This window comes from Amblyomma americanum, chromosome 1, assembly GCF_052857255.1.
Source record: "Amblyomma americanum isolate KBUSLIRL-KWMA chromosome 1, ASM5285725v1, whole genome shotgun sequence".
NCBI lineage: Eukaryota > Metazoa > Arthropoda > Arachnida > Ixodida > Ixodidae > Amblyomma > Amblyomma americanum.
The window spans coordinates 415,510,038-415,525,099 of NC_135497.1; positions in this window are offsets into that span (position 1 = coordinate 415,510,038).

The following is a 15,062-nucleotide window of genomic DNA, read 5'->3' on the forward strand; positions in this document are numbered from 1 at the left end:
AAGATGACGCGAGAAGTTTTTGAAGCTTTTCTTATACGTGAGAAAGGCGCAACGTGCATTAGTTGCCCATCGGTCGCCCTTTCCGAAGGGGAGATTGGATATCTGGCGTCACATGTGGCATGAGTTGACTATGGTGGCGATTAACCTTTCCTAACTCTGTATATATTTTGTGTTTTTTTTCAATAAACCCAGTTGTTAGTCAGCGCTTGTTTCTCTTTACACCTCAGTTTCCACGTCCCGTCTTTGTTGCGCTGTTTCAAAATGGACGAGGAGATGTTCTTGGAGCTCCTCGTGTATCACGCCTCTGGACAGCTGCTGCACAGCACAGAGGAGTGTGTTGCGCTTTCCCGCGATACCGACGATCTTTCGCTGTACCTCCAAGGCAGCAGGCCAGTCCGCGCAGGAGCCGTAGGGAGATGGGCCTTGAGTAAATTGCTCATACTCGAGCAGCGCCGCGCCCATTCGTGAGCGCGGGTGTGAGCGCATACGCTGCAGCAGCGAGCCGCCGACCGGTGCGCGGTGAAGGCGGTCGAGGTGGTTCGGTGATCTGCGCGCTGCTTGGAGCGCAAGTGACCACGCTCCCGCCTCGGCCAACGTTGCGGCGCACTGCGAGTTTTTCGGTAGGCTTAGGCACACGCGCAGGGACTTTGTGTGCTGGAGCTCGAGGTTCTTCCAGCACGGCTTGCGCACCGTGACGCGCGGAAGCGAATAGAGCTCCGCCCCTAAAGCTGCGGCATTGTATAGACGCAGCGCGGCTTGCTGGGAGATGCCCTGGCCTCGAGCGGTGTGCTTGTGCACGGCGGCGGTGATCCTCTTCTTCTGCAGACAGGCCTTGGGGGCCGCAGGGCGGAAGGAAAGGCGCCAGTCGATGTCCAGGCCAAGGTGCCGCACCGGTTTACGCAAGAAATCGGAGTCCAGTCCAGTGACAGTAGCGTAAGGTGCGCGCGCGAGCGCGAAACGCAGGCATGGCAACCGATTTGTCCGCCCTCATCGAGAGACTAAGGCCGCGCTAACTGGCATCAATGGCGATCAGAGCTCTCTGAAGACACCCCGTACGCGGAGCGCCTTGCTCGGTGGTCCCCGCCACCACAGAGCTATGTCGTCTGCATATATGAACATGTATACATAGTGTCGGCCGCTCGTGGGGAGGGAGGCCGGCACGACCGACATGCCCATAATAAAAAGAAATAGTGAAAAGACAGAGCCCTACGGCACGCCCATGTCCACCGGGCGAGGCTTGCAGAGCTTACCCCCTACTCGTACGCGCATGGTGCGCCTGCTCAGGAAGCCGTGAACGTATCGCAAAAGGAGCCCGCTCACGCCGGAACCCTCAAGCACCGCGAGAATTGGTGCGCGGTGAACGTTGTCAAAAGCGCCCGAGACGTCCAGTAGCAACAGCAGCGCAACCTGGCCTGCCACCCTGGCAGGCTCAAGCGCTGTAACAACGTCCGATATAGAATCAGCCGTGAACCGCACCGCACGGAATCCCGTCTGCCGCTCGTCAAACAAATCAGCTTCCGCAGCCCGCTCGTTCAGACACTGCAACGCTATATGCTCCTTGAGCTTACCTGCCGCCGATGTCAATGCCACTGGCCGGTATCCGCTTAGCTCCTTAGGTGGGCGCCCTGCCTTTCGGATGGGACAAACAACCGCGGTTCGCCAATCCTCCGGTAGCTCCCCGCATTCCCACACCAAGTTGATCTGCTTTTTATGTCGATTTTGTGTAGATCCCCTTTTCGAGATCAGACGCAGCGGGCAAGCTCCGCGCTCTAGCGCGGGGCCTAACGCTTGCCCCATGAAATTCCGGCCCATTTTCCTGTTCCTGTTTAAAAGCCTTGGACCGACATCTGAAGCTCGGCTTATATCCGGCCTTACACGACGTGAAGAAATTTTGCTGTGTCGCCTTTGGTTCGGTGTTACTTTCCTCAACCATTACTCGTTCTTAATCAGAATGGGTGAAAGCCCTGCACGTGCCATATGCGGGTATGGCGAGAATGTATCTCACATTTTTTGTGACTGCCCTGCCTATAGTGCCGGAGTGCAGTCGCTGTGCAGTGCGCTGGAGCATCTAGATACAAGCCCAGTGACAGAAATGAAGATTCTCGGCCACTGGCCGCGGCGATATTCGGCGGTAAAAGCCTCCAAGGCCCTGCTCCCCTTCTTACGAACTTCTGGCCTGCACGATAGTCTGTGTATTTTACGAACGCTGACTTTTCGTTGTATCTTTTCTTTCCCTTTCATTTTTATCCCTACACTTCTTTCTCTTCCGCCTCCTCCTTGCATAACGAGCAATGTCTTTGGGATCGTCTGGCTTTGCCCGACGCCGCCGATACACAGCCGCAACCGATGGTTAGGTAGGTACCATTGGGGGCCCAATGACCTGCGTGTCCTGAAACGCTTTCTTTAAATAAAGTTTTGACCACGACCACAATGAAAAATTGATAACAGGTTTTTGAGGAAAGCAAATGCCTCACATATTTCGGTGGACACCGGAACCACCCCGTAAGAGAATGCAGGAAGGGGGGATTCAATGGAGCTAGAATTGTAAAATGATTAGCGAATGCTAAATAGAATGAAGAACACTAGCCAAGTTTTCACCCATGCTTTCCACAAATTCAGATATCAAAGTGTACATCACGAAACGGCTATTCCTTTGGTGCCCCCGCATCCTTTTGCGGCCACTGGCTCGCCAACGACGGCTCTCATTATGTCGCCCCTGTTGCTTTTTCGAAGAGCAATGGTCGTCAGTACGAATCCCTCACAAAAACCAGGCTTCAACCCGCTAATTCATGTGACACCACTTAGAACCATCAGCGGCCAAAAGGTGGGCCACAATTTGGTCACAAATTGCGACGCCGAGTGGCACGAGTCTGGCATCCACCCTGACGCACATATATAACGGGAAGACAGTATCTGGGTCCCATATCCTATACTTGAATTATTGACTTATTATATTCTATGGGTCCTATTGGGAATAAGGATATTAAACTTACTTCTGGACTGCGGAGGAGTGCTTCAAGCACTCCGGCGCGGGTTGGCCCGGTATTGCGCTGCCTCTGGGATCGGCCTGGGTTATTATAACGCGCGTGCGTCTTTTTTTCTATATTTGAACTCCTACCCTTTCAACTTTCTAACTTCCAGCACGAGGTTGCAATTGTGGCTCAACTTGAGCCAGTGGGCAAGCCAGTGTTCTTTCCTTTTCATTCTTCCTGTCAACAGCAGCAGCAGCAGGCATTAAAGAGGCCACCGCCGGGCGGCTCAGTCGGCGGCTGTCAGCGGCTCGGCGGTGCGGCCCCTCCACCCCGCTGGTGGGCGTCTGCAGCTTGGAGGCTTCGGTGAGTGGTGGCACCGCGGGTTCCCGAGCATCTGCAGGGACAATTAATTCCCAAGGGGGATGATAATGAACCGTGCATCACCATGGATCCGAGCACCCGCGCTTCGCCGTGCGTGGCATCGCCGTGTCTGGCGAAAAGGGGATCCTGGTGGTTGAGCCGATGCCAAGCGTTTGGACCTTTAAGGCCCCTCGGCGGAGGCAACACACCACTTTGGCCCCAGCTTTCTGTAGACGGCACCTCCGGCCTGACCCGACCGGGGGAAATCGGCAGTCGCCTTTTGCTGGCCTGCATTTCATCGTTCACTTTCCTATCTCTTACAACTTTCCGGCGCCCTCCTCCTTTCTCGTTTTTTTTTCAGTTTTTATAGGCGGCGAGGGTTAACCGTGTGTGGCTGACAACCCTGTGTTATGCGGTATTAGGTTATAGTGGCGGTGTATAGCTGGTGTGGGCAAGACTTTTTAAATCCGCCTGTCCCATTACCATGTTGAGCTCCGTGGTGTGCGGCTAGCACCGCTGCCGGACACTAAACATTTTTTATGGCTCCCCCTTTCAGAACCTGATAGCTCTCTTAAAAGAGTGCGGACCGAAGATATAACTACTCTATGCTTCAGGAAAACGAAGGAATCATTTCCAAAATTTCATGTCCTTCATAGTGAGGAAGCAGAAAAGACTGCAAGAACTATCTCCCCATTCTTAGTCCCAAAATGTCTGACTGATGCCATCGGTCCAGGCAACCAATTGTCAAAAATGCCCAATGGTGATCTACTACTTGAACTAAAACACATCGTTCGATACTCTAAACTTTCTAACCAAGTGCAAATTGGGGACAACATTGTGTATATCACTGTACACCGAACATGAACACCGTCCGTGGTGTGATTTCTGAATTATCCGCTTCACTGAGGAAGAGATGCTGGAAGGCCTCAAGGACAAAAACGTCATAAACGTACACCGTATAAAGATAAGAAAAGAGGACAAAGAAATCCCAACGAAACACATAGTCCTCACGTTAAAGTGCAGCACACTTCCAGAGTCCTTAGAAGAAGGCTATTTGAAAATAAATGTACGCCATTGCATTCCAAATCCACGGAGGTGTTTCAATTGTCAAAGGTATGGTCACGGGTCACAGAGTTGTCGTGGCCACAAAACGTGCGCTAAATGTGCCTCAAAAGACCATGCTTCTGATAACTGTGAAGGAGCAGCATTACGCTGCGCAAACTGCGGAGATGAACACCCAGCATATTCAAGATCATGTAAAACATGGAAGAATGAAAAAGATCAATCAATCAATCAATCAATCATTTTTTATTCAAGACAATAATACAAGACTATTGTCTTGGGGGACGTGACAAAAGGCGGAAAAGTGCCTGACGAGGTCACGCCACCCTGTGGCAAGCAGCGGTTTGACACTCATGCAGAGTTTCAACAGAGTTTACATGCAGAGAAATGTCTTAGATGAAACTGTATCCCCCAACCCCCTTATTATATATATATATTTTTTTTTTTACAGTGCAAGAATATGTACAGGAAACAGAGTACAAGAATAAGTGCAGCAACTTCTGCTAGCAATACATGTTAACAAAACACTTCCAAACATAAAATACATGTAAACTATCGAACTTGAAGCACATGGAACATAAAATTGAAAACAAGAAGAAAAACATGAAAACATAACACACTAGTCTTCCGTTAAGAATAATCCCTTGAGTGTTTTCTTAAACCTGCTTAATGAAAGATTTTCAGTTAATAGGTCGTGAATGACGGGATAGTTGTTTAATAAATCTGCTATCTGACAGCTTAATCTTTGATGTCCATAGTTTGTTCGAGCTCGGGACTTGACTATGATGCTTTTTCTTAAATCGTACACACTTCTTTTTTCTTGGTATTTTGTTTCAAAGGTAGATTTATCCAACCGGTATTGGCGGTAAACTTCCAGGCTTAGTCTGTATTTGTAGAACTGAGGCATTTGGAGTATTCTATGCGATCTATAGTAGGGCGCACAACTAGAGGACAGCTCTAAGTTACTGATAGCGCGTATTGCTCTTTTTTGTATTGATAGTAAGGAATCTAAATTTGTTTTCGTTGTGGTTTGCCACACAAGAGAACAATAGCTAAAACGTGAATGTATAAGGGAGTAGTACACTAGTCGTTTGATAGAAGCTGGCAGGTAACACCTCAGTCTGTTTAAGATGCCTAAGGCACGAGAGAGATCAGTTCTAAGTGTGTGGATGTGAGCATTCCATAAGAGATTTTCGTGGAATGTCACACCTAGAAATCTGGTAGTAGAAGACTGTTGTATGTCCAGGCCATTAAATTTTAAACACGGAATTGTATACATTTCTGTACCTTTGGAACGAAAGAGTACATACTTTGTTTTGTTTATGTTTAATGCGAGCCGGTTACTTCCCAGCCATGAGGTTAAGCCCAACATCCAATTGTTCGCCTTTCTGAACAGCGCATCTAAATCCCTACCCGAAAAGAACACATTGGTGTCGTCCGCATATAAAACCAAATTCGAGGCACCCGGTATATTTACAATATCATTAATATAGATGAGAAATAAGACTGGCCCTAGGATGGACCCTTGTGGTACACCATACAACAGAGTGTTTGTCTCTGAACATTCACCATTGATGACAAAACATCACATTCAAGGAAGCGAGGCGACTCTTTCACACGAGGAACACTTTCACCTTCTCTACAAAAACAACGTTTGTTGATGTGGTGCGCGGGGGCGGTGCGCCACACAGCACTCCGGCATCTGCCAAGGCCACGCTCAGTGAACCTATGGCAGAGCCACCCATGCCCCAGGCAGAGACAGCAAAAGCTGTTCTGCCATCCCCAAAGCAGGAAGATCCATCCATTGGGTCGGCCTCCCGCAGTACTTCCCCCAACGGGGGAGGCCTAAAAATCAGGCATCCGCGGCTTCGCGGCCTCCAGCACCTCTCTTGAGGTGGTGGATATAACTCCAAGTCCGTCTGCTTTGAAGCTGGGGAACAGCTCTCTGTATTGCGAAAAAAAGGCAGACCTCGAATTACGGGTCCAGAGAAGTTAATTCCTTCCGCTCCATTCCCACTCAACAACACAAACATGACTTTTGTAATTCAATGGTACTGTCGAATATTACTGAAAAACTACAGTGACGTAACACATATTTTACGGTAAATATTACCCATTGCTTTGTGCCTTCAGGAGACCAATCTTAGTCCGCAACATGTGAATATCTTAAAACACTATAAAACTTATCGACGCAATCGCGACCAGTGAAATAGATTCTCGGGTGGCATCTCAGTTTTCATTCAAAGCGGCGTCCCCGCTCAAAAAATCAAACTTAAAAGGACTATGCAAAGAATTCAAAGTCGCTTGTAAATGTTTTCTATGTTTAGAAATGATCCTAATGAGCATCCACACCAATTATATGTCTTCGAAACTGAGCGGCAATTTATTATAAATAAAAAAAACGTGTTTTTAAAAACTCGCGGGCCGATTGGTGTGCTCGTAGTCACCGATTTTGGAACTAAAATCGTGGAAGAAAGCGTCACACTACCCATGACGTCGCCAGGCCACCACACGCCCTCATTCGCTGGAGCCACGGCAGCCACGACGTCACGGGCACGCTTCCGTTAACCGTGAAAATCGTCTGCTCGTGCCGCCGCGCGACCGTCTCAGGCAAGCAAGCGCCAGGGCGTTGCCTTCGCGCATATCGTTTCAATTTTTCTCTGCCTCCTCCTTCTGTCGGGAGTTCCGGAGATACTCGCACAGCTCTTCGTGAGCACGCGTAGGGCTCGATGCCCATCGCGGCTTTAAGAGCGAGCAGTCGTGCCTCGAGGTCCGGGTTTATAACTGCTAACTACGACAGACGACAAGCAAAAAAACCCGACGCGCGCCGCAATTCAGGAAGGCGAAGAGAGACTAGACACCCTAGAGAGACCGGAAAGATGCCGCTAGGCCGCCGACGTTGCTGCTGGAGTGCTAGGAGCGATAACCGGAATTTACAAAGCGAACGTCATCTGATGACGTATTCAAAGGCGAGGCACAGTCCAAGACCTGTTTTCTTTATTTTTATCTGGTGAACCACGTGTACGAGTTGAGAGGGGAGAGGAGGGGCATAATTTTTAATCGTCTATATCTTCGTTGTTATTGATGCTAGCTTAAAAAATTTTCCCTTGGGGCGACGAGTGCTTAAACGCCTATCTCTCGTCTGCTTTACGTAATCTCAATTAATTTATTGCATATTCTCTTTAACAGAAAACTTGAGGCAGTTGCAGTTAGCGTCGTTACCTACAAAACAATAACAGTATGTTCTTTATATCTTCCCCCGCGCATCACATTAACAATCGAAGATTTAGAAGGCCTGGTTGATCAACTGCCGGAGCTATATCTGGTAGTTGGCGATTTTAACGCTCACTCTCCATTTTGGGGAAGCGAACGATGTGACTCAAGGGGACAAATAAACGAAGATTTTATCCTCTCAAAAAATATCTGTCTTTTAAATACGGTAAAAGCAAATTATTGTTGCCCAAGCTCGGCAAAAATGAGCTCCCTTGATTTAGCTTTCGCATCTCCATCGCTTTTTAACGATTTTAAATGGGATGTTTTAAATGACCGTCAGAGAACTGATCACCTACCTAGTATCATCCGCCTCTCATCGTCTACTCCAGTCATCCCCACAAGACTACGCCGCTGGAAACTTCACCTCGCCAGCTGGTCACTTTTTACAGCAAGTGCTACACTAGAAAAAGAATTTTGTGATGACCTCAGCTAACACCAAATTAATGAAAAGTTTACTACATGCATAATATCGGCCGCTACACTAGCCATACCACAAACAGGACTCGTACACAAAAAACATAAAGTATGGTGGACGCAAGAATGCACTTTGGCAAAAAACAGCAATATAATGCTTGAGGCTCTCTGCGCCGGTATCCCAAAGCGGAGAACTTTATTGACTTTAAGAGGGCCAAGGCCAGAGCGCGATTTGCTCGAAGAAATGCCGAGAAATCCTCGTGGCAAAATTATGTATCCTTAATAAGCAGCTCAATAACCTAAAAAAATGTTGGAAAAGGTTCGTATATTCAGTAGTGACCATACCCCTTTCACACTTCCTCTATTGACTACACCCGTTACACACACATCATTAGAAGAACTGGCCAAAAAACTGGGTGAGCATTTTGCTGAAGTTTCCACTTCGTCCAATTACACAAACACGTTCCAGAAGTACAAAGCAATAGCAGAAAAACAAAAACTTCCATTTGCAGCAGGTATCCACGTGGACAACAATCAACCCATCACACTCCAGGGATTGAATAGGGTATTACCGTCTGGTAAAAAGACAGCACCAGGCCCTGATAAGGTGCATTTCACTGAAAGGAAGGATCTTAAACTCAAAGCCCATCGGGCGTCACGAACGCTGTCATCTCGCGACCCGCGCTCGTCAACGTCGATCTGCCAGTAACGACTTTTAATGTCCAGCGAAGAAAATTAGCGCGCGCGCCGCAGCCAGTCAAGAGAGTCGTCATTGCTTGCTATGGGTAAACTTTTTTTGTAACCAGGTTAAAGATCGTGTAGTCAACGCAAAATCGCAGATTGCCATCTTTCTTCTTCACCAAAACCACAGGCGAAGCCCAGGGGCTCCTAGATGGCAGGATAACACCAACCTGCAGGATTTGTTGGACTTGCTGAACTTTGGCTTCACGCACCCGCAATGAGACACGGTATGGGTTTTTTCGTACGAGTCGAGTACTTTCGTCTGTTGTAATGGAGTGCTTAGCGAGAAGCCTCTGATTGACTGCCGGCGTAGACGAGAAACAGTCTTGGAATTGATGCAGAAGGCCGACTATTATATCGCTCTCGGGTGGTGGTAAGAATGGGATCACAACAAGGGCCAACTGGGGTGAGCGACAGGTTATGATCTGCTCTGGAGTTGCAAGGCAGTCATGAGTTTCGGCGATTCCCTCGAAGTATGCGACCCCGGTGCCCTTAGCGATGTGTTGCCGCTAGGTTCCGAAATTTGTTATAAGGACATCGGCCAGGCCATTCCGTAGCGTTACGATACCTCTCGCGGTGGTATCGTAACGCTGGTAAAGCCAGTTTTCAACGTCTTCGAAAGTGGCGCTATGGCAGCTGGCTGGCACACATGGTCGCTGAAGCTTCATGGGTGACGCGCTGGCCTGCGCCATGTTGGTATGCTCACCCGGTCGATGACTGGGTGTCTCTTTGTGGAGGAGACCAAACACTGAGACCATTCGCAGGAGGGGGCGGCTGCTGCTGTGAACGGCCGCGCAGACAAGCGGAAGATAGTCGAGACTCAATGAGCGGCTTTCTCGAGGGGTCCTGGACATAGGGCGTCGATCCGGCAACCTTCACCAGTGTCACGTAGCAGTTGGTGCTGGTAGCTCTCATCTAGTCGGCTGAGAAACGCCAACACCGCGAAGCTCTGAGAAGACGCGACTGTACACAGAATTTATTTGAGCGCAACATCAGTTTCTTCTCAAGCGAGAAGCATGGCGCAGGATGGATGGATGGATGGATGGATGGATGGATGGATGGATGGATGGATGGATGGATGGATGGATGGATGGATGGATGGATGGATGGATGGATGGATGGATGGATGGATGGATGGATGGATGGATGGATGGACGGACGGACGGACGGACGGACGGACGGATGGACGGACGGACGGACGGACGAATTGATGTATGGATGGATGGATAAGGCTGAACCCTTTAAATTGGGTGGTGGTTGAAGACACATAGCCATGACTTGTGAAATTTCACTCTTGTCTTGATTTTAGCCACCAATCAGATAACCATCGCTTGATTACCTCTGCCCACTTAAATCTACTTTCCCTTTACTGTCCTTAAACCACAATGCATTGGATAAGTCAGCCCCGCTGCTTTCCACTGCAGGGTGAATCCCTTTACAGAAATGTACCGTGTCTTCGGCCGTTTCCTCCTCCTCTCCGGACGCAACGCACAGCGTGTCTATCTCGTGGTCCCTGACTCTATATGTCATATTGCGCAAAACTCCCGTCCTTACCTCAAACAACAAGGAGCTTGCCCTACAATTGTCATACATATTTTCTTTGGCAATTTCCTGCTTAAAGGTCCTGTATGTTCCCAGTTCAAATTTCGTCACCATCCCAGTTTTCGACAGAGCTCTTCCTGTTTCTTTAACCTTTTTCTTAACCGATAATTGCGGTTTTGTCCCCCTACTGCAGGAGCTGCGTGCCGAACAGCCACCTAGCGGCTACTGTGGTAGACGCGGCAATATGCATATATATTATTTGCTGAGGGATGACCGCTGTCGCTGTTATCTTCCCAGAAAAGTCGACGACGGCACGATTCTTTTCCTGTGGTTTTGCCTGCAGCTTAGATACCATCCAAAAAGCAGAACCTGGAAAGGTCTTCTCTCAGGACAGTGCAGCGTGATATGCTACCCGGACCCAGAGGTCCCATCACTGGCGCAATCTGGTGCACCCTGACATTATACAGTTGGCGCCATTCAATGATCTCAGGGAATTTCACAAACTTGAACTTCTCAGCTCTTGAAGTTCAGCTATCAGTTATGTTCGAAGGCTTTAAACCAAAGTAATTTAGAAAAGCAGGATGTTAAACTACTCTTTCATATTTTCAACACCTTTGCCGATGAGGCCTTGAACGCGCAGTGCGATTTGCCCGTACTTTCACGTGCGGAAGAAACTGCCAGCTTCATCAGAAGAATTATTCGTTGGTGGAAAATAGTTATTCTGAAGACGCCACACAGGCGCTATCACCATCGCGACGTATACGAGGAGCCAATTTCATCGTTGAACGAAGACCGCAAACTATCCTTTTTGAACGCCTTCGTGACCTGGCTTGACATATGAAATTTTCACAAACAAGGCAACGGCACGCTGACAAAGGAAACTTTGAATGCTCTGAGGCATCCAGCATATGCTCTGCTTGAATTCTCGACGTATTGCATCTGTGAGCTCGGTATTAATTACGTGCTATTTCGAAAAGTGCAAAGAGACGGCCTAGAGAACAGGTATGATCAGTAGAGACAAATGTCTGGCATTAACTACCACATCAGCATTCGACAGCTTTATGAGGGCGAATGCCGAATTCGCCTCCGAAACACACTTCCTCTGGTGTGCGCCGGTGACATAGACGACGATGAGGAGGGTTGTTTGTCAAGTGCTGCACATTGTTTCACAATTGCTATGTTCTCAGAAGATCTGGAGAGTTTGAGTTCACGCGCGCCTATATTTGGCTATGTAGGTGGCTTTTGTGCTCATTCTGGAATGGAAGCCCTTAAGTGCGATTTCTGCCGAGAGCAGCTTGTTGGGTACTGCGAAACATCAGAAAAATATGATGGCACAATGATGATGCCACAGAGGTGCCGCAATTATCCTGAAACACAAAAATCAGAGGAATGTCATCAGACAACTCGTTTTCGAATTGCTGCCAGGATTCGACGACCTTCTGGCATCATGCTTCAATGGGCACGACCCAGGTCTGGTAATTATTTGATTTCCAAGTGCTCAACATAATGTCAAGCAAATATAGCAGGAAACGCAATGACGCGGCTCCTGTTGCAAACGTCGACGCGAAAGCGCAAACATTGACGACACTGACTTCAATTTTAGGTGGTGTTTATGTAGTGCTCATCTCTCTTGTGTGCTTATCCTTGTATACATGTAAATAAACTCAGCCACCAAACGTATTAGGCAGCGCCCTACCCGAATTAATGCGTGTTTCCTCACTGAGCACAGCGCTTATAACACACAAAGCAGCAGTGCTAATAAAATAACTTAATCCTAGGAAGATTTCGTCAACCGGCTCGAAAGCTTGAAGACTTCATTAACCGATGTGCAAGCTTTGGACAGAGCATACAGACATGCTAGGTAGAAAACACGTTCGAAGCGACGCGGCAACCTCGGCGGCATGGCACATGCTTAGAGAAGCGCATACATCGGAGGGTGCACGTGTGCAATCTGCGGTCAACTTCGCTCTAAAATGTGTTGACAACCATAAGAAACCGCAAGGAAATCAAGGTACGTCTGTGTATATCCTCAAATCAGGTTTACACAGTGCACGCTGTTTTTTGTAGCATAATACGATCGAGACGGGACTAAGGCTGCGTTGATGCATGACTTGATGTGCCTCATTGCACGTGTATTGAAATAACTATTCTGCCGAGTGAGCGGCCGCTGTGCCGAAACGCTGCCCCTACAACGCTCGCCATCCTTTCTTTTGATCTCTTTTCCCTTAAAAAAACAATAATGTTTCCGAGCTTTCCTTTCAACGTGGTCCCTGTCTGTATTCTGGTTTTCTCTTTTGACGTACATTTTCTCTAGCCTAGTGCTGGGCAAATTATATACACGGGGCCCTTCCACGCAGTGCTTTTATTTTTATACATTGTGTAGCTTCAAGCAAACTGGTGTGGTGTTGGGAGTAGGCTTCCCAGCCCTCAAGTGCTCCTGCTGAAGGGGCAATTAATGCTGCTACCACCCATGTGTTATGTATTATCGCGTTGTTCGAGTCACTTCGATTCAGACAAAACATTATTTTGATAATCAGGGACCTTGACCACATGTATAATTTCCTGTATTTTCAGGAACATGCCACATTGCTGTGCGTGCCATGCTGCAAATCCAGCACAAAAAAAGCGTGGCTTAAGCTTCCATGAATTTCGAGCTGATGAAACTCTCCGGCACGGATGGCTGAAAGCTATATCGAGGAAAGATTTTACTCCGAATGATAAGTCCGCCAGCAGTGTCGTCTGCTCTTTGCACTTCTTGAGCAATGACTACCGTTCTGAATACGTAAAGATCCGGCGTCTGAAACGGACTGCTGTACCCAGTATTTTTCCTGGATACTCGCGCTATATGCAGCCGCAGATAGCAAAAAAAAACGGCGAAAGTTGGAGCGGGAGCAACCACCTTGCGCAGTTCATAAAAAAACGATGCTTTCAGTCCAATGAACTGCAAGAGTGAGGAAAATTGGAAAACAACCAAGGGCCATGAAGAAAGCAGCCATCTGCTCTTACCTGCTGTAAACAGCCAAACACTGAATTGTGTTCTTCAGGCTAATCCTCAAGACTTTGAAAATAATCGCCCAGCTACTTCAATACTTGAATGTGCTAGTAAAACAAGTGGTGATATTTTCCCCAAAAAGGTGAATTTTTAATTTAAAAAAATTTTGGCATACACTGACTTTGTGATGCTGATAATTTTTACCACGAATACAGCTATGATATTCAGGTATACAGATTAATCAGAGCTACTGGACGTTCCTCTCCACGGCTGTCGACTCAGGTCAGCAGATTCTCTCGTACAGGAGGAACCGTGACGAGTTTGCCTAATGAACATAAAACTGCGAGCTCAGCGTGCAACGTCGCCTGTCATTTTCATCATAGTACAATTGCCATTTTCCTTCTAGGCCGTTTTTTGACCGCTAAACGCGTTCTGACCGAGCTAGTACGTCATGTACAAGCTTTCATAAATTTACAAGAGAAAAATTATTACTTCGTTTCCTCGTCAGTCGTGGCACTTCCCTTATGAAGATGTAATGCCTTTCCATGCTTTCATTAGGCTGCTGCGACAAAACCCGGAGATATGATTGTTTTCCGGGGAGCACTCGGTTCTCATGGCATCATGACTGCCCGCTTCGGGCAACATGCGGCCGTAGCGTCTGGAGCTTAGTAAAAAAATACCTAGCCGCAGGAGACATTGTGTTCTTGTGTAAATTTTCTTCATCGTGGTTTTCCACCACTCTACATCACGCAAAACGTCCAAGGCGCCGCAAATCGCCTCTTGCGAAGCCATAGCAGGGAAAGCGAGGGGTTGGGAACGCGCGCCGCGGTGCGGCGAAAGGAGCGTGCACGCCCCTTTCCGCAGTTGCGCCCTCTCCATCCGAATGGAACGGCCGGAGCAACCCCGCTGCGCGCGCCGATCCAGGTGGCCGTAAGTCTGTTAATGGGACAACCGGTAACACCGTCAAGGCCTACGACGACGCGAAATGCGAGAGCGGTCTCATAAGAGCTGGGCTGTAAAATGTTTATACTCGCGCGGGATTTGAAGCTGGTGCTTCGAAAATTTAATAAATATTGACCCTTATGTTACGCACTATTGTTTGGGTTACTCTTGGTCTCCTCAGGTGGCCGGCAGTCGGTGACGCTAGGCGGAATCCGGCCCACCAGCTTCTTTTGAACACATGAGTGGAGCTAGGCACCTCGACCTCATATCGGTCGTGGTCAGTGAGTAGCCACTCTTATGGCGGCTGGAACTCGGTTCATATAAAGAGTATGTGGAGGAAATCAGTTATTAGGGCTCTGTGTAGAGTATATTCTGGTGAGAACAGCCCCAGGAGAATTATTGGTACGTCACCTGCTCTTGTATAGTGAGCCATTTGCGAGGCGGAGAATATTGCAGTCGTTGCTCTTTGTAGTAGAATGAGATCTCGTGGTATGTTATAAGAGTTCAATTGGGCTATATGGGGGGGACAGGTTAGAGGAATTGAAAATTTTATAGGTGATGGCATGCGTCCTCCCTTTGACGAGAGCGACGGTTTATTGACTTGAAAGGAAGAGAGGTTGGCCTGAAAGATATCTGGCCTGCTACTGTGCACTGGGGAAAGGGAAGAGGAGAAAAAAGAGAGTAACGATGTGGGGTGATGATGCGAGGAGGCAGGTGAAAAAATGCACACTTTGGTACATCACAAACGCGAGGCAAGGTCCATG